This window comes from Haematobia irritans, chromosome 1 (assembly GCF_050003625.1).
Source record: "Haematobia irritans isolate KBUSLIRL chromosome 1, ASM5000362v1, whole genome shotgun sequence".
Lineage (NCBI taxonomy): Eukaryota > Metazoa > Arthropoda > Insecta > Diptera > Muscidae > Haematobia > Haematobia irritans.
Genome location: NC_134397.1, coordinates 142,424,622 through 142,450,181, shown reverse-complemented (window position 1 = coordinate 142,450,181; position 25,560 = coordinate 142,424,622). Strand labels below are relative to the sequence as shown.

General features: G+C 29.9%; 1 protein-coding gene and 1 long non-coding RNA gene across 2 annotated transcripts in view; one reads left to right on the top strand and one right to left on the bottom strand.

Moving 5' to 3' along the window:
* The window catches only part of Gel (Gelsolin), a 176,572-nt gene that overhangs the window by 19,879 nt on the left and 131,133 nt on the right, over positions 1-25,560 (top strand). The gene's annotated exons all lie outside the window — the stretch shown is intronic.
* Positions 9,591-10,425, bottom strand: LOC142242633 (uncharacterized). Its single transcript, XR_012724156.1, has 4 exons — positions 10,338-10,425; positions 10,078-10,201; positions 9,875-10,025; positions 9,591-9,778 (listed from the first exon to the last, which is right to left on the bottom strand). It is a non-coding gene; the product is annotated as an uncharacterized LOC142242633 (long non-coding RNA).

Genomic DNA, 25,560 nt, shown 5'->3' with positions numbered 1-25,560 from the left:
ATTCAAAAAAAGTTTACTTGGATCCAAAGATTTTTTAGGATATTGGTATGGATTCCGAGCCAATCATACGGCTTCTTTAAAATAAAGACATTTTTAAATATAGGACCAATATAATTAAAATTAGGATACCGAATTAGCATTCAATTTTTGCGTTATATTAACCCTTCGTTGCATGACCTTGCATATATATACAATGTTAGATTTTTGCCTGTCTATTTTATACCCTCCATCATAGGATGGGGGTATATTAACTTTGTCATTCCGTTTGTAACACATCGAAATATTGCTCTAAGACCCCATAAAGTATATATATTCTGGGTCGTGGTGAAATTCTGAGTCGATCTAAGCATGTCCGTCCGTCCGTCCGTCCGTCCGTCCGTCTGTTGAAATCACGCTAACTTCCGAACGAAACAAGCTATCGACTTGAAACTTGGCACAAGTAGTTGTTATCGATGTAGGTCGGATGGTATTGAAAATGGGCCATATCGGTCCACTTTTACGTATAGCCCCCATATAAAGGGACCCTCAGATTTGGTTTGTGGAGCCTCTAACAGAAGCATATTTCATCCGATCCGGCTGAAATTTGGTATATGGTGTTTGTATATGGTCTCTAACAACCATGCAAAAATTGGTCCACATCGGTCCATAATTATATATAGCCCTCATATAAACCGATCCCCAGATTTGGTTTGCGGAACCTAAAAGAGAAGCAAATTTCATCCGATCCGCCTGAAATTTGGTACATGGTGTTGGTATATGGTCTCTAACAGCCATGCAAAAATTGGTCCACATCGGTCCATAATTATATATAGCCCCCATATAAACCGATCCCCAGATTTGGCCTGCGGAGCCTCAAAGAGAAGAAAATTTCTTCCGATCCGGGTGAAATTTGGTACATGATGTTGGTATATGGTCTCTACCAACCATGCAAAAATTGGTGCATATCGGTCATTAATTATATATAGCCCCCATATAAACCGATCCCCAGATTTGGCTTGTGGAGCCTCTAAGAGAAGCATATTGCATCCGCTCCGGCTGAAATTTGGTACATGGTATTGGTATATGGTCTCTAACAACCGTGCAAAAATTGGTCCACATCGGTCCATAATTATATATAGCGCCCATATAAACCGATCCCCAGATTTGGGTTGCGGTGCCTCAAAGAGAAACAAATTTCATCCGATCCGCCTGAAATTTGGTACATGATGTTGGTATATGGTCTCTAACAACCATGCAAAAATTGGTCCACATCGGTTCATAATTATATATAGCCCCCATATAAACCGATCCCCAGATTTGGTTTCGAAGTCTCCAAGAGAAGCAAATTTCATCCAATCTGGTTGTAATTTGGAACATGGTGTTTGTATATGATCTTTAACAAGCGTGCCACAATTGGTCCATATCGGTCCATAATTATATATAGCCCCCATATAAAACGTTCTCCAGGTTTGACCTCCGGAGCATCTTGGAGGAGCAAAATTCATCCGATCCGGTTAAAATTAGGAACGTGGTGTTAGTATATGGTCGCTAACAACCATACCAAAATTTGTCCAATCACACAAAAATTGGTCCATATCGGTTCATAATCATGGTTGCCACTATAGCCAAAAATAATCTACCAAAATTTTATTTCTATAGAAAATTTTGTCAAAATTTTATTTCTATAGAAAATTTTGCACAATTTTATTTCTATAGAAAATTTTGTTCAAATTTTATTCGGTTCATAATCATGGTTGCCACTCGAGCCAAAAATAATCTACCAAGATTTTATTTCTATAGAAAATTTTGTCAAAAGTTTATTTCTATAGAAAATTTTGTTAAAATTTTATTTCTGTAGAAATTTTTGTCAAAATTTTCTTTCTATAGAAAATTTTGTCAAAATTTTTATTTCTTTAGAAAATTTTGTGAAAATTTTATTTCTATAGAAAATTTTGTTAAAATTTTATTTCTGTAGAAAATTTTGTCAAAATTTGATGTCTACTTTGTCAAACTGAATTACTGAATTATATACGTATTGGATCGATCTTTTTTGATGTAATATATACCACGTATGGACTTACATACAATTTATAAGATGGTGTTAGGAGGTTTTAAGATACCTTATATATATATATATATATATATATATATATATATATATATATATATATATATATATATATATATATATATATATATATATATATATATATATATATATATATATATATATATATATATATATATATATATATATATATATATATATATATATATATATATATATATATATATATATATATATATATATATATATATATATATATATATATAGTTTGGTTTTGTGGCAGCCCGATGTATCTTTGAGCCTCCGCAAGCCAAATCTGGGGATCGGTTTATATGGGGGTTATACGTTAAAGTGGACCGATATGGCCCATTTGCAATACCATCCGACCTACATCAATAACAACTACTTGTACCAAGTATCAAGTCGTTAGCTTGTTTCGTTCGGAGGTTAGCGTGATTTCAACAAACGGACGCACGGACGGACATGCTTAGATCGACTCAGAATTTCACCACGACCCAGAATATATATATATACTTTATGGGGTCTTAGAGCAATATTTCGATGTGTTACAAACGGAATGACAAAGTTAATATACCCCCCATCCTATGGTGGAGGGTATAATAATCTTTTAATCAAAGATGCTAAATCCTCAAAATAAGTATTAGCCTATATTTAAAGCGTTTTTATCTTAAGTCCGAAGAAACAATATATCGGTTAATTTAAATTTCTTTAATAAAAAAACGTTTTTTTTTTACTTTAAGAAGAATTTTCCTTAGTGAAATGACATATGACAATAACGTATGACATATGACTATGAAAAAAAAAATTAACGAAATATTAAAATATGTATAATATATAATAATATTGGTTGTCGTAGTGAGAAGAAGCAGCTTGACATTCACCATAACCTAACTTAACCTGTGGATATTGCTGTACATAAAATCATCGAAAAAAACTTTAATGTCTCATAATCACACGTGAATCATTATTTATTATGTTCAAGGCCATTTTAGAAGTTCGGGCAGTTAGAGTACGTGTTTTGTTGATAAAAACTAACACATACTATAACACGATTATTTATGCAATAATAAAACATAAAACATTGTACATTTGCCCGATATTAGCGAGAATATTTTAAAACTTGAATTATTTATTGCTTATCTTTATTAGTGTCTGATATATCGCGTGCAATCACTGTGCGTCACTTTCTGTTTACCTGACTCTAATTAAAATGACTTAAATAAATTGACAGATCGTTTATTTTGACGCATAGTCTTACTGGATGAATAACTTGTGAGATGACAGACAGAGGAATATTTAATAAAGGTCAAAGGCAAATACAAATATTTACGGTTAATTGTTTTAATGTTACTACTTCGTATAATAGTTTACAAATGTATGCGAATTCCATTAAATTACAATACAGGGTGGCTGATATGTATTGCATCCAATTTCAGGTAGTTATCATTTCTAAACGGCTCGTCTGACAGCTAACAGATTTATTATAGTGGACGTTCACTTTGTTGTTTACAAGCCTTCAGAAGCATTTTCATATATTGCATTCACAAATAAAGTTATATGTGATCGAATTGAAGAGTAATAGTGTGATTGCTTTATACCTGGGCCATTTTGGAGAGTAATGCTGGCACTTAAGTAGACTAACGAGTCCGCCATTTAAAGACGACGCTTCGCCGGGCCAAAATACCGGGTCGGATGAAATTTGCTCTTCTAAGAGAATCTGGGAATCAAATCTGGCAGTCGGTTTATATAGGGTCTATATCTAAAAGTGATCCGATCTGGGCCATTTGCAACACCGTCCGACCTACATTAATAATAACTACTTGTACCAATTTCAGATTCATACTTTTTTCGTTCGGAAATTAGCGTAATTTCAACCGACTGACGGACATCGCCAGATCTACTCAGAGGGTATACACATCAGCCACTCTGTATATGAAATTGTATTAATTTGTATATGGGATATTGCATTCATTTATAAAGAATTAGCGTTAACGAGACCCAAATTCCAAATGTGCGTCGGTTTGTCTGTTGCAATTGACCTACACTGAAAAAAATATTGTCGTGAGGTCAAAGATTTCATGTCTTTAAAATACGAATATAAATTTTGCTTAGCATAGAAGACGCATTTCTCTAATATAAAGTTTTTTTCCTTGTCCAAAAGTCGATAAACTTTTCACTGAAGTCGTATTGTCCTTATAATTAAGTGATTTCACTTAAAAATGGGTATCATAACATGAAAGAAAAAATGTTTGGGCTAAGGTCAATTTGACTTTAATAATTTAGAAAAATTCTTTAAATTTAATGAAATTGTCTTGAAATTTGTTGTCTTTTTGCATCTTGACTACAAAGCAAAAAATCGTTCAAATATAGGACATGTTTTTCAACACTTTATTTTAAAGACGTTTTTTACTTGAAACATAGCATAATTTCTACTGAAAGTCGAGTCTTAATTAGGAAAATAAAGTTGTCGTTAACTCGTTTTAAAGGACTTTAGCATACGACGAAAAAAAGCTGAAAAGCGAAAAATTAAAATTTGCTTCTGGAAACAAGTACACAAAACCCAAATTTAAAAGAGAATTGTGTCTTAAATTTAAGGAACTTGTATTCTCCGCGTCTTTGGCTCGGAATCAATACCAAAATTTTTAAAGTAAAGACAAAATCTTTGGAACCGGGCATGCTTTTTTTTTCAGTGTAGAATTTTCCATATATCCCTTTCTCATCAGGTTCGAAATAAGGCTGTAAAGGCTGGCTGACACGAAGAATTATTAATTCAAAAGGCCCTCTTTTATTGTCGGAAAAATGTGTTGAAGTATCTATATTTTACAAATATTTACATTCTTTAAAAAGATTATTAAATGCTAAATATAAATTAATTTTATTGAAAAAATATTATTTTGTTTTAGTTTTATACCGGGATTTTATTCAAATGTTTGTGAATTTATTGTGAAAAATGTGTAACAATCCATATATTATTGTCCACCACTATTTCCAATCTTTCGGGCTACACACAAAAAAATATTTTTTGTCTTCAATCACGAAATTAATTGATCCAATTAATTTTAAATTGAAATAGTAACATAGATACAGATATTTGATAGTATCAATCACCGAAGTCAATTAAAAAATTAATTGTTCCAATTAAAAACTGAATTATTCCATTTAAAATATTAATTGGTACAATTAATTTTTGTTGCAATTAAAAATTTTAATTGAATATTTTTATTAAATTTTTAATTATATTAAATTTTTAATTGAATATTTTTTAAAATTTAATTAAAATTTTTATTGGACATTTTGGTGATATTTTTTCTGTGTACATAAACAGAAAAAAAGTTTCACGAAAAATTTTCCAATTAAAGTCATAATTGAGTTTTAAAAAATATTTCATTAAAAATTTAATTGATTCATCAAATTTTTTAATTGAAACAAAAAATCAATCACAAACAAGTATATACGGCCGTAAATTCGGCCAGGCCGAAGCTTATGTACCCTCCACCATGGATTGCGTAAAACGTCTACTGAAGCCGATGGCAAGGTATCATAAAACTTCCTAAGAATGTAATATATACCACATAGTCCATACGTGGTATATATTAAACTACAAAAGGGCCGATTAAATACGTATATAATTAAGTTTAAAGTTTCTATAGGAATAAAATTCTGACAAAATAAAATGTTGACAACATTTTCTATAGAAGTAAAATTTTGACAACATTTTCTACAAAAATAAAATTTGGAAAAAATTTTCTATAGAAATAAAATTTTGACAGAATTTTCTAGAGAAATAAAATTTTGTCAAAATTTTCTATAGAAATAAAATTTTGACAAAATTTTCTATAGAAATAACATTTTGACAATGTTTTCCATAAAAATAAAATGTTGGTAGATTATTTTTGGCTCGAGGGGCAACCATGATTATGAACCGATATGGACCAATTTTTGTGTGATTGGGGATCGGCAATATATAACTATAGACAGATATGGACAAATTTTGGCATGGTTATTAGCGGCCTTATACTAACACCACGTTGCAAATTTCAACCGGATCGGATGAATTTTGCTCCTCCAAGAGGGTCCGGAGATCAAATCTGGGGAACGGTTTATATGGGGGCTATATATAATTATGGGTCGATGTGGACCAATTTTTGCATGGTCATTAGAGAACATATACCAACACCATGTACCAAATTTCAGCCGGATCGGATGAAATTTGCTTCTCTTAGAGGCTCCGCAAGCCAAATCGGGGGATCGGTTTATATGGTGGCTATATATAATTATGGACCGATGTGGACCAATTTTTGTATGGTTGTTAGAGACCATATACTAACATCATGTACCAAATTTCAGCCTGATTGGATGAAATTTGCTTCTTTTAGAGCAATCGCAAGCCAAATTTGTGGGTCCGTTTATATGGGGGCTATACGTATAAGTGGACCGATATGGACCAGTTTTTGCATGGTTGTTAGAGACCTTATAATAACACCATGTACAAATTTCAGCCTGATCGGATGAAATTTGCTTCTTTTAGAGCAATCGCAAGCCAAATTTGGGGGGACCTACATCAATAACAACTACTTGTGCCAAGTTTCAAGTCGATAGCTTGTTTCGTTCGGAAGTTAGCGTGATTTCAACAGACGGACGGACGGACATGCTCAGATCGACTCAGAATTTCACCACGACCCAGAATATATATATATACATATATATATATATATATATATATATATATATATATATATATATATATATATATATATATATATATATATATATATATATATATATATATATATATATATATATATATATATATATATATATATATATATATATATATATATATATATATATATATATATATATATATATATATATATATATATATCTATGGGGTCTTAGAGCAATATTTCAATGTGTTACAAACGGAATGACAAAGTTAATATACCCCCATCCTATGGTGGAGGGTATAAAAATTAATAGTATCAATTAATTTTTTAATTGACTTTCAAATAATTTTTTAATTGATACTATCATTTCTGTGATTGAATTAAAAAAATAATTGGATCAATTAATTTCGTGATTGAATCAGAAATTTTGTAGGGTTACCTCCATACAAAAAGGACTCAATCCGCGGATCGACCCAATATTTGCATTCATCATAATAACGAACGACTGGTGATGAGCGAAAATTATGATTTCCGCAACCATGTATATGTTTTCCGTAAAAACAAGATTTTTGAGACATGTTCACCATTCATTTTGCTCTTGAAATATATTTGGTGTGATCACATTTCTTCTCTGCGTGCAAATATTATGGCCGTTTATAACTCAACATCCCTGTGATCGTTTCACTGGGATGCAGCACCCATAGTATTATACATCCAGCTGGTCCCACCAAATAAAAAGCATAAGATTCTTCACATCGATATTCGGTATAACCATATAACTGGGTAACCATATGTTTTTTTCACTTAGGAGTGTCACTACGATGCAAAAAATCTTTCCAGTATTGCTTCAACTCGTACGATCCGCAATTTCTTGCTTTTTAGTCATTCTTAATAGTTCCAATCGATGGGGAATGGATTGGCGTATAACATCGACTGATTTGGTAAGTTCGTTGAATCTTGTTCGACTGTCCTGGTCGCCCTTTGTCTTCCCCCTTATAATCTATTCTTCGGAAATTCCCAAACCTGCTCTCATACGTTTAAACCAGATAAGCTTCGGAGAGTAATCTATTGGAATTAGCTGTACGTTTTTCCAAATTAATGAAGAATCAAACTTCCCGCCAATTTTGTTTCGCGGGCACGAAACTTGAGAGAAATCGAAGCTATGGAATGGGGTTATGACCTGCGTATATATCCCGAAATACACCATCTGTTGCCAATCCCTCGGTCAGCCTGAACTTTTACCAATATATATATATATATATATATATATATATATATATATATATATATATATATATATATATATATATATATATATATATATATATATATATATATATATATATATATGCTTTTTCAGGATGGATTTGGGGAAATTTGTTTGATGCAATGTCACATATTTCTCATTATCTTAATGACAATTAATTACATAGAAACGATTTACATCTATTATTAGCAAGTATGTATTTACTGAATACTTTTCATAATTGTTTTGTGAATTGATTTGTTTAAACAAGTATTATATGACATTTAATACGATAATGCATAAGAAATTATGTATTAAAGAGGTCTTGTATTTTATATAGTAGTAGTAGCTTTATTTTCGATAAGTTTAATTGAAAGAGTAAATCATAATAAAACTCAAAGATTACATCTATTTTTAGTTGAATGACATGGATAGTAAAGGGTTTTACAATAAGAGATGGTAATTTACTAAATATTCTTGACATAAATAAATATAGTATATTTATGTCATTATAAAAAAGAAGATATCGTTAGCTTAATATGTAAAGGTACCTTTAATAAAAAAATTAATTAAGAGATATATATGGGAGCTATATCTAAATCGGAATCGATTTCGATGAAATTTTGCAGACCTAAAGGGTGATGAAAAAGTTTACTATGTGCAAAATTTGATTACGATCGGTTTGTAAAAAAGCGCAACGTGACTCCATTTGTCGAAATCGGGCGATACATATATATGGGAGCTATATCTAAATTTGATCCCATTTCTTCCAAATTCAATAGCGTTCGTCCTTGTGCCCAAAAAACACCCTGTCAAACTTATTATACCCTGACCACTATGTGGTTTAGGGTATAAAAATCAACATCATCGAATGGACTTATTATTCCACTATTTCCAATTTCCCTGCACTGAGAAAAATATTATCGTGAAGTCAAAGATTCATGTCTTTAAAATACGAATGCACATTTTGCTTCCTTGTCCAAAAGTCGATAAACTTTTCAATGAAGTCGTGTTGTCCTTAAAATTAAGTGATTTGATTTAACAATGGGTATCATAATATGAAAGAAAAAATGTTTGGGCTAAGGTCAACTTGACTTTAATAATTCAGAAAAATTCTTTAAATTTAATGAAATTGTCCTTAAATTTGATGTCTTTATACACTGAAAGGAAAAAGTACATCATAAGGATGAATCTTTACATCACGGTGACGAATTTTTCGTCAAAAATGAGCTAACGTAACATTTCATCCCATTGACGATTTTATCGTCATAGCGATGAATTGAATTCATCCCTGTGATGAACTTATTTACATCCCATATACAACTATGTTACGTCCAGATGATGAATGTATTTCATCTATGTGATGATATTTTTCGTATCTGCGATTATTCTCTTTCATCCATGCGATGATGCAATTCTTCAAAAGTACGATTCTCGTTCGTCATCGCTACAAACGCCATCGTCATAGCGATGAACTCTTTCCCTAAATTTGACGTAATCCATTCATCAATATGATGTTAAAGATCCATCAATTTGATGTAATCGATTCATCAATACGATGTAAACATCAAATTGATAAATTGATTATAAGAAATATTTTCTACGACACTTTTAATAAATTTAAATTTTATTTATTTGAAATATATACAACTAATGAAGTAAAAACGTATACAAAATTTTTCATACACATCTACCAAAGCTGTTGATTTTGATAAATTGACCATCTTGACACACAAACATTCTGTTACCTTAATTAGTGTTTAGATTACCAAGGATGAAAAGTTTTATGGGTTCATCCTGTGGAGTAAAAAATTATAAAGAAGAATTTAAAAATGGACATTTTAAATTATTGTAAAATACATTCGATCTTTTTAGAACAAAATTTAACTCAACCTTTTTGTGCCCATCTGTTCCTTTTCGTTTTGAATTGTTTGCTCATCCAATTCATCTTTATTCTTTAAATTCTTTATCCGTATTCGGTTTTCACAGAATGTTGCGGCCTTTAGGTGAGTACTATGTTCGGGTTTTCCACCAAAACACTAAACTAAAAGTACAAAAATATGTATGAAGACGATTATATTTTGATCAAGTCTTACCAAATAATGGAAGGAAAAGATCCAAGGAATTGATTGCAAATAATTTTATATTTCTATATTAATTAATTAAAAGAAGCAGCCGCTGGTTTTCAGCTTGAAACTGAACATAGTACTCAGCTTTTATCTGGAAATTTAAAAATACTTCCATAAACATATAAATGTTAAAAAAAAATAAATTGACCAAAAAATAAAAACTCGTCATTTTGGTTAAATTTTTTTTCCATATACAACACTTCATGTTTTTTTTTATTTTTACTCACATTTTTGTTTTTCTTTTCACTTTCACATCTTTAAGCATTAGCCCTTTATTTTCGGCACGCGCGACCACCTTTACACTTTGGACTAAACTCAACAACTGAGAGGAACCATTTGAAATGTTCTTATCGCACAGAAAAAAAAAAACAATATTTCTACCACACAACTACGTATGGATGCGTTATTGCATTAGTATTTGAATACATGTCAACGGAGTAGATGAAACTTTTCGTCTATTTGATTACTATTTTCGTCAATTTGACGACTTTTATTGTTCTCATATGTCTTGGAAGCAAATTTAAAAACAAACATGTGAACAAATGTTTGCTCAAATACTCGTTTGAGTTAAGTTAAATGTGGAGAGAGCATGAAATACCCAACAAAAATAACTTAGCTCTCATTAGTAAAAGCTGTGTACAGTTATTTTAAAAACAAAACGTAGCAAGCGCATTTGGTTGTGTGTGTGTTTTTTTAGGTAGAGAAATAAACACACATCTACCGAACATATGAATTTTATCATCACATTGAACACTGTTTCGTCACATTGACTATTGATTCGACTTTTAGGTGTTTCACTTTAGTACTAATGGAAAAATGTAAATACAAACATCTATATACTATATACACCGTATATCGTTTTATGTTTTAGTTAGCATTGAGATTTTTTGATACACATTTCAGAGAAAAGTGTGTTTCATCAATTTGAAGATTTTTTCATCGCATTGACGAAAACCAGCATCCTTGATACCTCATGAAAATAAAACACTTAAAACTTTTGTCCAACTTCTATTAATATGTGTAATTCATATATTGGGACTTCATATAAACGAAATTAATTTAAATCAAATGTTAATTTTGGTTAACTTTTGCTGAATCGGGAAGAAAATAATTTCGTCTCATAGACAAAACTAGATCATCAATGTGACGAACTATGAAAAGAACAAAAATTGACCTTGATGATTGATTTCGTCACGTGGACTACCGAAATACTCCCATGGACGAAACTTTTCATCGCATAGACGAAAACGCATTGACGAAACTCAATCGTCAAGTTGACGAACGCTTTTTCTTTCGGTGTATGCATCTTGACTACAAAGCAAAAAATCGCTAAAAAATAGGACATGTTTTTCAACACTTTATTTTTTAGACGTTTCTTACATGAAACATAGCACAATTTCTACTGGAAGTCGGGTCTTAATTTGGGAAATAAAGCTGTCGTTAACTCGTTTTTAAAGGACTTTGATAGCATATGAAGTAAAAAAGCTGAACAAATGACAAATTAATATTTGCTTCCTAGAAGCAAGTACACAAAACCCAAATTTAAAAAAGAATTGTGTCTTAAAAATATCCTTACTTGTATTCTCCGCTTTTTTGGCTCGGAATCAATACCAAAATTTTTAAAGTAAAGACAAAATCTTTGGAACTGGGCATGCTTTTTTTTCAGTGTGTAATGTTAACTTTCCCAGAAACTTCTATCTTCCAGTTTTAGAAAGTTGCTGCCTAACGCTTTTGTCCTCCTTTTACAATTTCAATCCCTACAAATATAAGAAAATCATAATGCAATTTGTTTTTCACCAAAGGTTAGCGTCACTGAATATTACACAAAATTTCGATGTATTAACGAATTTGTTTCATTGAATTATTGTTAATGACATATTTCTTACTTTTTCTACAATATAAGATTCCAAAATGAAGACGAATGAAGAGGTTGTTATTGTGCTGGTATTTTCTTTCTATAAGGTTTCTTTATACACACCATCATGGCCATATCGATTATATCGATGACAGGTCGATAAAAGAAATGTAGGAAAATTTCCTATACTTCTAACAAGTATGTTTCCTTAAGATTTGAAAGGGATGAATACCTCTTAGTTCTTTATTAAAAAAAATTATTAAATTTGAGGTTTTAGTTCGGTTTTTGTTCATTTTTATGAATGTGTTGATATCAGTGAATAAAAATTTCTTGTTCAGTTCTCAATTCTTATACCCCGAGCAGAAAACAGTATTAGTAGAATTTCATATCTGATTTCAGGTTATGAACAATTTCTAAGTTCCTGTTTAGGATTTGTTAATTTTTAAATTTCACACAGAAGTTTAAATAATGAAAATAAAATGCACACAAAGAAAATTTAATTAAAATTGAGCTCACGAAAATTTTTCATTGATAAAAATTATCATTTAAACAATGAAAATATTCATTAATAGCACGAAATGTTAAGATAATTAATAGAAAAATTCGTTATAATAATGAACAATTTCGTTGTATTAACGTATTTGTTTCATTGGCTCACTTTTAATGACACATTTCGTTAATATAACGAAACTTTTTCTAAATTGATGAACATTTTTCCTTTAGTTTCGAAGCCATTTTTTCTAGGTGTAATTGTAGCATTAAATACAAATTGCTTCCTATAAAAACAAGCATTTCTATAAATAAAGGAAGAGTAGCAAGCAGTAAAAAATTGAATTCAATTTAAATCGCGGGATTGAATAATGATTATCAAATTTCGCAAAATGTTTATCACTTCATTAGACTATTAACATTTTCAAGCATTTTATTATGGGTTCAATTTTGCATATTATTAAGTATTCATTGAACTTTATATGACCCCAAACAAACAAACAGCATGAAGAATGACAGTTCTATTTACATGTGGCTATAGGAAATCTAATTTTCAAGGTGAATTTCCGTAATGTCAGGTAAATTGTTTATGAATTTTTGTCGCTTCTATTGCGATCGCATTGATACAAGCTAGCTAACAGAAATTTTGCTAATTAAAGAGACCATATTTCTGTGTGTGAAAATGTCTTTTATTGACTCAAATGACACAAATATGAGGAAGTAATTCATATATGGATTAAAATTCATTCAATTTAGCATAATACTAAGACCTCTTACCTTCTTGGTATTCTAATAGATTCCCGTGTAATGGCTTTCTTTAGAGCACCCATACTGAAATAATTGTTTGTCCTGACGTATGTTAAATAGAAAAGTCCATTTGATTAACATTTCATGAGTTGGACTGTGTGAACGAAATGAAGAGCGGAACATGATTTTTAGCCGTTATTGGTTTACACGTACTTCATGTTTTGCTTCCGAGTTATGTCCGTGCTCTACTATCGAAATGTTTGGGTACCCAGACTGATGTGTCTACTAGCAAATTTATTTGGGTGTAGTACGCAATGTTTCTTTCAGCCCCAGTTTTACGCAGATGAATATGGTTAGGTTAGGTTAGATTAGGTGGCATCTCGATGTATCAGGCTCACTTAGACTATTCAGTCCATTGTGATACCACATTGGTGAACGCAAATGAATATGTAGTGACTATATAGTGGTAAAGGATATAATTATATCCTACGTCACACTGTAGAATTATAAGTTAGTGCATATGTTTTCAACATCCAGAAGGAGACGAGATAGATACATGGTATCTTTGGCCCATCGATCTAGCCATGTCCGTCTGTATGTTTGTCAGTAAACACATTTTTAGTGTAGGTCGCAGATTTACTCCAATCGACTACACAAGTATGTGTTATGGGTTAGAATCACGGTTGCCACTTAACTACCAAACAAATCTTATTTGGCAAAATTTTATTTCTATACAAAATTTTGTGAACATTTTATTCCTATAGAAAATTTTGTCAAAATTTTATTTCTAAAGAAAATTTTGCAAATTTTTATTTCTATAGAAACTGTTGTCAACATGTTATTTGTATAGAAAATTTTGTCAAAATTTTATTTCTATAAAAAATTTTGTCAACATTTTATTTTTATAGATCTAGCCATGTCCGTCTGTATGTTTGTCAGTAAACACATTTTTAGTGTATGTCGCAGATTTACTCCAATCGACTACACAGGTATGTGTTATGGGTCAGAATCACGGTTGCCACTTAACTAACAAACAAATCTTATTTGGCAAAATTTTATTGCTATAGAAAAATGTGCAAAATTTTATTTCTATATAAACTGTTGTCAACATTTTATTTCTATAGAAAATTTTGTCAAAATTTTATTTCTTTTTTTTGTTATTGTTGGTTTTTGTTCTTTAATCATTGTTGTTGTTTTTTTTTTTGATTTCAGCTTAAAACCATACATTGACCAAAATACAAGTGTAGCTTAACCAACAGAAGAAAAGAATGTTTTTCAAATTTATTTGGGCAAAGCCCTATAGACTGCAAGATGGCTTATTTGTTGGGTTTAATGAACTGCCTGAATTTATTCTGATAATTGGTTGATAGTTTTGCTGCAAGTAGAGGATGCTGATGAGGAATGTGGTAATTCCGAAACGTGCGTCCACCCAACCATCTTGCAGTCTATAGGGCTTTGCCCAAATAAATTTGACAAACATTATTTTCCTCTGTTGGTTAAGCTACACTTGTAGTTTAGTCAATGTATGGTTTTAAGCTGAAATCAAAAAAACAACAACAAATTTTATTTCTATACAAAATTTTGTCAACATTCTATTTCTAAAGCAAATTTTGTTAAAATTTTATTTTTATAGAAATTTTTGTCAAACTTTTATTTCTCTAGAAAATTTGTCAAAATTTTATTTGAAAATAAAATTTTGTCAAAATTTTATTCCTATAGAAAATTTGGTCAAAATTTTATTTCTATAGAAATTTTTGTCAAAATTTTATTTCTATAGAAATTTTTGTGAAAATTTTATTTCTATAGAAATTTTTGTGAAAATTTTATTTCTATAGAAATTTTTGTCAAAACTTTATTTCTATAGAAAATTTTGTAAAAAATTTTATTTCTATAAAAAATGTCAACATTTTATTTCTAAAGAAAATTTTGTTAAAATTTTATTTCTATAGAAATTTTTGTCAAAAGTTTATTTCTATAGACAATTTGTCAAAATTTTATTTGAAAAGAAAATTTTGTTAAAATTTTATTCCTATAGAAAATTTGGTCAAAATTTTATTCCTATAGAAAATTTTATTTCTATAAAAAATTTTGTCAACATTTTATTTCTATAGAAAATTTTGTCAAAGTTTTATTTCTATAGAACATTTTGTCAACATTTTATTTCTATAGAAAATTTTGTCAAAATTTTATTTCTATAGAAATTTTTGTCAAAATTTTATTTCTATAGAAAATTTTGTCACAATTTTATTTTTATAGAAATTTTTGTCAAAATTTATATTTTTATAAGAAATGTCAACATTTTATTTCTAAAGAAAATTTTTTTTCTATAGAAATTTTTATCAAAAGTTTATTTCTATAGAAAATTGTGTCAAAATTGTATTCCTATGGAAAAGTTGGTCAAAATTTTATTCCTATAGAAAATTTTGTCAAAATTTTATTTCTATAGAAAATTTTGTCCAAATTGTTTTTCTATAGAAAATGTCAAAATTTTATTTCTATAGAAAATTTTGTCCAAATTGTTTTTCTATAGAAAATGTCAAAATTTTATTTCTATAGAAAATTTTGTCAAAATTTTTTTTCTAAAGAAAATTTTGTCAACATTTTATTTCTATAGACATTTTTGTCAAAATTTTATTTCTATAGAAATTTTTGACAATTTTTTTTCTATAGAAATTTTTGTAAAAACTGAAACTGTTGTTGTTATAGAAACATTTTATTTCTAAAGAAAATTTTGTTAAAATTTTATTTCTATAGAAATTTTTGTTTATTTCTAAGAAAATTTTGTCAACATTTTAGAAATTTTCGTCAAAATTTTATTTCTATAGAAAATGTTGTCAAAATTTTATTTCTATAGAAAATTTTGTCAACGTTTTATTTCTGTAGAAAATTTTGTCAAAATTTTATTTCTATAGAAAATTTTGTCAAAATTTTATTTCTATATAAAATTTTGTGAACATTTTATTTCTAAAGAAAATTTTGTTAAAATTTTATTTCTATAGAAATTTTTGTCAAAAGTTTATTTCTATAGAAAAATTGTCAACATTTTATTTGAAAAGAAAATTTTGTTAAAATTTTATTTCCATAGAAAATTTTGTCAAAATTTTATTTCTATAGAAAATGTTGTCAAAATTTTATTTCTAAAGAAATGTTTGTCAAAATTGTATTTCTAAAGAAAATTTTGTCAACATTTTATTTCTATAAAAAATTTTGTCAAAATTTTATTTCTATAGAAAATTTTCTAAAAATTTTATTTCTAAAAAAATTTTCTCAAAATTTTCTTTTTATAGTAAATTTTTGAATATTCTGCAAAAATCTACCAGAGCATTAAGAACCCAACAAAAAAAGCGTTGCCTAAAATGTAGTGAAAATGTTCTTTGTGGCGCAGAAACGATGTATTTAATATGGACTTGCCATAGGACGGATGTCCACCATTTCAATTGCCGTTGCACTGAATTCGAATCAATTTTTTGGGTGTGATCTTCAGTGTATTGATGTGAATTAAAAAATTGTATGACATTTTGCCAAATAAATGATTTTTATAATTTTTTATGATTTTTAATGCACTCCAACGTTGAAACGTTTGACCTCAAATATTTTCAAAAAATTGCAATCTTTCTACAATGGATTTATCATTTTTAGCGACAAAATTTAAATAATTTGTTCCATTTTATTATTTCACACTCTGTTTTTAATCTAGTTGAAATAAAAAAGTTAAAATTACACATTGAAAATATGAAAAAAGCGACTTATAAAAAAATGAAGTAAAAGAACTTCCTGTGTTAAAATAAAGAACATCTTTGGGAGACATGTTTGGAAGTGCTTTTAAAGTTGTGCCTTTAGAAGAACTTCCAAATTTGTTTACAGGGAATTCTACCAATCTACCAAACAGTAAAAAATATACCATTTTTAATACGGGAGCCACCGTGGTGCAATGGTTAGCATGCCCGCCTTGCATACACAAGGTCTTGGGTTCGATTGCTGCTTCGACCGAACACCAAAAAGTTTTTCAGCGGTGGATTATCCCACCTCAGTAATGCTGGTGACATTTCTGTGGGTTTCAAAGCTACTTTAAGTGGTTTCACTGCAATGTGGAACGCCGTTCGGACTCAGCTATAAAAAGGAGGTCCCTTGTCATTGAGCTTAACATGGAATCGGGCAGCACTCAGTGATAAGAGAGAAGTTCACCAATGTGGTATCACAATGGACTGAATAGTCTAAGTGAGCCTGATACATCGGGCTGTCACCTAACCTACTATATTTGGTACAATTCTACTAACAGTGGCAACCGTAGTCAGAATAGATCCCTAAGGATTTTGGAAGAAATCGGTTCAGATTCAGATATAGCTCCCATACATATCCAATTTGGGTGATACATGGCATAGGGAGTAATATTAACAATCTTATTACACTGAAAAAAATATTGACCTTATATGAACGACTTTGCAAACTAAATTTTATGTCACGCAATTTACACAATATTAAGGACAATTTCTTTCAAAATAAAAACAAAAAACTTTTAATTAAAAGAATGTTTATAATATTTGATTTAAAAATTTCCTTTTTTAGGTTTAGGATACAAATCTTTGAAATTTGCGTCTCTCTGTCGAAGCAAAGAAAAACATTTTTGATTTTAAGAAATTATCTTTAAATAAGTTGAGATATTGGATCTTTTGATTAAAGATAGAAAAGCTTCATCTACACGCACAGAAAAACCATGTTTGGACATGGTTGCCGCATCCATTTAATGCTTATCTAGAGCATGTAATTGTCTTTGTAAAAATAGTTTTCGAGCGGAGAAAAATGTATGGTGGCAATAAGCATTTGAATGGTTCTCAAATACCGCAAACATGTTTTATCATTTAAATAATAGAATTTGAAACCATTAAATGGTCGGGAAAATCATGTTCCAGACCATTCCATTTTTTTACTTTTTTACAGGGAAAAAAGTATTTTTATAGGTTGAGTATAGACATGTCTAGAACCATTACATGGCCATAAAGACCATTTACATTTTTTTCGTGAACATTTATTTTTTTAACTTTTTTGCAGCGAAAAGAATTTTATAAAAACATTGACCAGGTACACACGATTTTCATTTTGCGCGTCAGTTGTGTATTGATTGTTTCTTGGAATGGACGAAGAATACGGATTTTTTGTGTTTTGTGTTAATTTATTTAAGTGGCACGTGGTTTTATGTGACCACAAAAAAAGGAAAGTGTAATTGAAAAAATGTACCTGTTTTTTGTACTGCATTTTGCTATATGGTATCATTTATTTTTATTTGCAGTTATATGATGTCTGCGTTTGTACATTTGATGAGCACGATGTAAATATGGAATAATTACTTATTGTTGAGATTGAAATAAAATAGAGTGTGTAAAAATATATGATGTTTGCTTGAACGGCATTATAAATACAAATAAACAATGAATTAGTTTATAAATAAATAAAAACCAATAAATAAAATTAATTTTGTGTGTTTCTTTTCTCAAGTGGCGTCCTTTTTTCGACGATGAAAAAAGTTTTTTCATAAAGATCAAAACATTTTAGGTTGTGACCATGTTCTTTTAACTAGGAGAAAAACATTTTTAATGAATACCATAACATTTTAAATTGTGACCATTGTCTTTTCATTCAAACAAAATTCTTTTTATCAATATAATAACATTTTAGATGAGGACAATTATATTTTTCTTAGAACCATGTTCACTGAGCCAACATGGTTGCAGGTTAAAATGTTACATGGTCGCCGCAAAAATAGCTCCTATCATATTATTTTGCTCTTCGAATATGATTGTGACAATCATGTTTCTTCTCTGCGTGTATCGGCTAAGACTTATTTTGAGGATTTTGCATCTTTGGTTTAAAGTTTTTTTTTGGTTAAAGGTCAAAATCTTTAAATTCAAGTAAACTTGTTTTTAAGTGAATGCATGCCTAATTAGGTTGAAGTGGGTTCATATTCAGATATAGCTCTTATAAATATCTTTCGCAAAATATGACCACAGAGGTCATATTTTTACTCCGATTTATTTTACTAACATTGTAAATCGCCCTAGAACATGCACAGATTTAAATTTAAGTCTAGAGATTTTGTAGTCGTTTTAAACATTGTTGTTCAAATTGGTTCAGATTTAAATATATGTATATGGGAAAATTAACCTTTAATTATAGCACCCAACATATTTGAAAGATTTGAGATGGTATCGAAAATGTAGATCTTCAATGTGGTGCACAGAAAAAAACATTTTCCAATTAAAATCTTAATTGAGTTTTAAAAAATATTCAATTAAAATTTTAATTGATTCAAAAATTTTTTTAATTAAAACAAAAGACAATCACACAAATTAATAGTATCAATAATTTTTTAATTGACTATAAATTTTTTAATTGATACTATCATTTCTGTGATTGAAGACATTTCAATTAAAAAAATTAATTTGATCAATTAGTTTCGTGATTGAATCAGAAAAAAAAAAATTGTGTGTAGTCGGCCCCGCCCAAATTTAGACATTCCTAACTTGTTGTAAATAAATTATACATATAATCACATGTACTACACCATTTACTTCTAATTGTTAAGGCGATGAAAGCAAACTACAGTCGAATCTTGATTATATAGAAACGTCATTATACAGCAATTATATCAGAATACAAGAAAATGGGAAGGAAAAAGCTGTGTTTTTGAAATTTCTTCATTATAGCTTCATTGTATAGAAGTTCACTGTAGGCAAGTTTGACTGTGTATATATTATAACCTCCCCGCATTGCTGTTTATATAAATATGCAAATTTAGCCCATAATTATAGTGGCAGATCATATTATTCGAAATTGAATGGTAAGCAGCACTTAAATATAATGTTTAACCTAAAACTCATGTGTATAATATTACCTTCGCTCATTAAATGTCCTCGAACTTTTCGATTGAGTCCCATATATACATAGAACAACACCCTTATTTGCATTGCCTACTTATAAGCGTTAATGATTATGCAGCAGATACTTACGTAATGTGTTCAATTTACCTCTTCACTGCTTAACAGGACTTTTATGGGAAAATTACATGGTAAAATTACATTGTTGTTAATATACTTTTTGCAGAGGAATTAGAGTTTATAATTATTTTGCATCGTTTATTGAATTATTGATACAAATAAACGCTTTCGCTGTGATTAGACGGGAAATTGTAAAAAGCAACATTGCCAACACCCAACATCCGAACGTCAGATGATGGCAATAGTATGTTGTTGTTATAGCAACAACAAAAGACAACAACATCATGACTATATTTGAAGATAGTAAAGACAGCAACAAGCACAGTTATTAAAAGAATGCCTTGCGTTATATTGCTGTGCTGTGAGGAAAGTTCCAATATCTTGCTGTGTTGTAACGGCAACTAGTTAAAGTGTTCTAAACATTTCAAATAACCGAATATGTAATTTAATATTTTTTTCTTAGCAAAATTCTCGTTTTCAGTTTAGGATATTTTTATTGAATCAAGTAAATTTTATTATTTGAAACAAAAATTTAATCTAATGGAAATAAAATTGGTAAATTAAATTGAAATTATTTTCCTTTATTTTCGAAGGGTCTTTTTTGTCTGGCTATAATAGATAAATATAGAGAGAAACAAGTAAGGAAAGTCTAAAGTCGGGCGGGGTCGACTATATTATACCCTGCACCACTTTGTAGATCAAAATTTTCGATTCCATATCACATCCGTCAAATGTGTTGGGTGCTATATATAAAGGTTTGTCCCAAATACATACATTTAAATATCACTCAATCTGGACAGAATTTGATAGACTTCTACAAAATCTATAAACTGAAAATTTAAGTTGGCTAATGCACTAGGGTGGAACAATTTTATTAAAAAAACAAGTAAGGAAAGTCTAAAGTCGGACGGGACCGACTATATTATACCCTGCTCCACTTTGTAGATCTAAATTTTCGATACCATATCACATCCGTCAAATGTGTTGGGGGCTATATATAAAGGTTTGTCCCAAATACATACATTTAAATATCACTCGATCTGGACAGAATTTGATAGACTTCTACAAAATCTATAGACTCAAAATTTAAGTCGGCTAATGTACTAGGGTGGAACACAATGTTAGTAAATAAATATGGGAAACATTTAAATCTGAAGCAATTTGAAGGAAACTTCGCAAAAGTTTATTTATGATTTATAGCTCGATATATATGTATTAGAAGTTAAGGAAAATTAGAGTCATTTTTACAACTTTTCGACTAAGCAGTGGCGATTTTACAAGGAAAATGTTGGTATTTTGACCATTTTTGTCGAAATCAGAATAACATATATATGGGAGCTATATCTAAATCTGAACCGATTTCAACCAAAATTTCAACTAAATCGGTGTTAAAAATTGGCCTCTGTTGTCATATGAGTGTAAATGGGGCGAAAGATATATATGGGAGATATATCTAAATCTGAACCAATTTCAACCAAATTTGGCAAATTTCCCTGAGAAAAATTTCAACTAAATCGGAGCAAAAAATTGGCCTTTGTGGTCATATGAGTGTAAATCGGCCGAAAGCTATATATGGGAGCTATATCTAAATCTGAACCGATTTCAACCAAATTTGGCACGCATAGCTACAATGCTAATTCTACTCCCTGTGCAAAATTGCAATTAAATCGGAGTAAAAGATTGGCCACTGTGGTCATATGAGTGTAAATCGGGCGAACGATATATATGTTATGGGAGCTATATCTAAATCTGAACCGATTTCAATAAAATTTGGCACACTTGACTACACTACTAATTGTACTCCTAGTGCAAAAAACTCTGTATCCTGGGACCGTATTAGTTCATATCGGGTGAAAAATATATATGGGAGCTATATCTAAATCTGAACCGATTTCAATAAAATTTGGCACACTTGACTATAGTACTAATTGTTCTTCTTGCTCTGGAACGAAGCAAACTGTCGAAAAAAAAAAAAACAAATAAAGGAAGTCTAAAATGTAACGGGGCCTACAACACTTTGTAGATTTACATTTCGATACCATCTCAAATCCTTCAAATTTGCTAATTTATGTTCCCATATATCTATATTTAAATATGACCCGATTTAGTAAACATTTTTTTAGACTTCTACAAAATCTCTTAAAATCGGCTAATGCCTTGGGGCGGAGCACAAGGGTAATAAAAACAATATGGGAAGTATTTAATTCTACACCCACTTTTAGCAACTTCGCAAAAGCATTTGTGATTTACATGTTGATATGTATTGCAGTTATAAAAAACAATTTTAGACATTTTTACAAGTTTTCGACTTAGCAGTGGCGATGCTACAAGAATATGTACACCCAGAAAAAAGTGACCCCTTCTTTAAGTTAAAATGAACTCATTGTGAAGAAAGTTGAACTTCGTATAGCGCCAAAGACATTTTTATTTGTTTGAACGATGTGATTTTCGTAGAAATTAGGTATAATGCATTCCATATATTAGTTAACATTTTCCTATATTTATGTACCACTATACTACAGAATGAAAAAATTTAACTGATTTGAATTCATATATGGAATGATTTTATTGAAATTTTTTCATTCATTTGGACAAATCTTACACATTTGTGGTAAAACTTTTACTTCATAATTCGAACTGCTTACCTTCGTTTTTAAATACAATTTTATTTATTTATATAAACAATTTTATCTTCAATAAAAGACATGTTTTATTAATATATTGAATATATTTATTAAGAATCAACAGCATCGAATCTCCTTGAAATATTAGTTTATTATTCCGCTGTTTCCAATTTCCATGTGATATTATCAACTGTAAAACGCACTTTTTCTTCTTCTTGTACTTTTCACTTTTAATAAGTTGCTGCCTAGCGATTTTGTCCTCCTTTTACAATTTCAATATCTACAAATATAAAAAATCATAAACCATTTTTGTTACAAAAGGTTAGCGTCACTGAATATTACCTGATAATTGAAGATTCCAAAATGAAGACAAATGAAAGGGTTGTTATTCTGCTGGTGTTTTCTTTCTTTATATACCATCACGAACATTGATAGATTTATTTTCAAAAAACGAAAATTTTTCTCACTAATTTAAAATAATAAATATTTTATATATTTTATTTGTTATTTATTATATTATTTTACCATATTATTTTTTAACAATCTTTCCGTATACCACAACAACGCGATTCCAACTAAAAAAACAACCCACGCGCAAACATATCGATTACACCCACGCGCAAACACATAGATTGCGATGACAGGTATCGATTACAGGTAGACAATAGAAATATAGGAAAATTTCCTATATTCTAACAAGTGTGTTTCCTTAAGTTTTGATTGGATTACATACTTCTTAGTACGAATGAACTAAAATATTTTTCTATGCCAAGTGTTGTTCGTATGTTTGAAAAACTTTCTATTATAAAGGAAGTCGCAATTATCATTTTATAAGAAATTTTACTAATTTTGAGGAAACTTGGTTTTAGTTCGGTTTTTGTTTATTTTTACGAATGCTTTGTTATCGGTGAATAAAATTTTCTTGTTCAGTAGTAAATTCTTATACCCAGCGAAGAAAATAGTATGAGTAAAATTCCATGCCTTATTCTAGTTAATGAACTATTCCTAACTGCTTACAGTATAGGATTTTTTACTGAAACGAGTAAATTTTATTATTTCTCACAAAAATTTACCTTAATGGAAATAAAATGGATAAACTATATTGATGAAACATTTTTCCTTTAGTTTCGAAGGCACTTTTTTCTGGGTTTAGGTAGTTTGGCAATTTAACAAATATTTAATCGGAATATGATATATACAGTGACGTGCAGAAATGAGTACATAATTGTTCTTTTTTTCAATTCTAAACGAATAAAAAAGCAGCAATAAAGAAACTCAAAATAATTTTATTTTTCCTTTATTCATTTTTCAATTCTAAATAAAACAACAAAAAACTCAAAACAAAAAGTAAAGAATTCAGAGAGATAAATAAACATAACAAGAAAAAAAAAACTCGCATGTACTCAATTTTGCACTTTTCTATACCGGTGTCAGTTGGAACATTTTCTAATACTTGGTCCATAACCCTTTATTTTTTAATACCATATTTATACGTTTTGGCATACTTTCAACCAATTCCTGCACTGAAAAAAATTTTGTCATGAGGCCAAAGATTTCATGTCCTTAAAATACGAATGCAAATTTTGCTTAGCATAGAAGACGCGTTTCTCTAATATAAAGTTTTGTTCCTTGTTCAAAAGTCGATAATCTCTTCAATGAAGTCGCATGGTCCTTATAATGAAGTGATTTGACTTAAAAATGGGTGTCATAACATGAAAGAAAAATTTTTTGTGGTAAGGTCAACTTGACTTAAATAATTCATAAATTTTCTTTAAAATTAATGAATTGTCTTTAAATTTGTTGTCTTTTTTGCATCTGGACTACAAAGCAAAAAATCATTAAAAAATATGACATGTTTTTCAACACTTTATTTTAAAAACGTTTTTTACTTGAAACATAGCGTAATTCCTCCTGGAAGTCTAGTCTGAATTTGGAAAATAAAGTTGTCGTTAACTCGTTTTTAAAGGACTTTGAAGAAAAAAAAAGCTGAAAAAAACGAAAAATTAAAATTTGCTTCCTAGAAGCAAGTCCACAAAACCCAAACTTAAAAGAGAATTGTGTCTTAAAAGTATCCTTACTTGTATTTTCCGCTTCTTTGGCTCGGACAAAATCTTTGGAAACGGGCATGACTTTTTTTCCAGTGTGTATAATTTCATCTGGTATATTCTGCCACTCAAGCTGTACTCGTTCCCACAGGTCTTCTAATTTTGATGGTGCTGATTTGTACCATCCCAGCCGTCTTCCCACGATTGACCATAAATTCTCAATCGGGATGAGGTCGGGGCTTTGCGCTGGCCAAGTCATCATTTGAAATTTTTCTCACTAAGCCATTTTGTCAATATTTTTGCACTATGCTTCGGGTCACCATCTTGTTAACATACGACTTCATCTCTAGGATAGGCACTTTTGTCAACAAACTCGGAAAGATGAGTCTGAAAAATGGCGAGGTAGTCTTCTTTTTAAATTATATCATCAATTTTCTGAAATGGCCCAATGTGCCACCAAGTGAAACAGCCCCAAATCATGATGCTTTCACCACCATGCTTCACAGTTTGCTTAACATGGTGGCGTTGAATGGTATCACCAGGACGACGCCAGCAATATTGTTTACCATCCGATTGGAAATGGTTAAATTTTGTTTCATCTGACCAGATAACAAGTTTCCACCATCTGTCGACCAATTTTTATGCTCTCTTGCAAACTTCATTCGAGCCTTTTGATTCTTTTCGGGCAATGCAGGTTT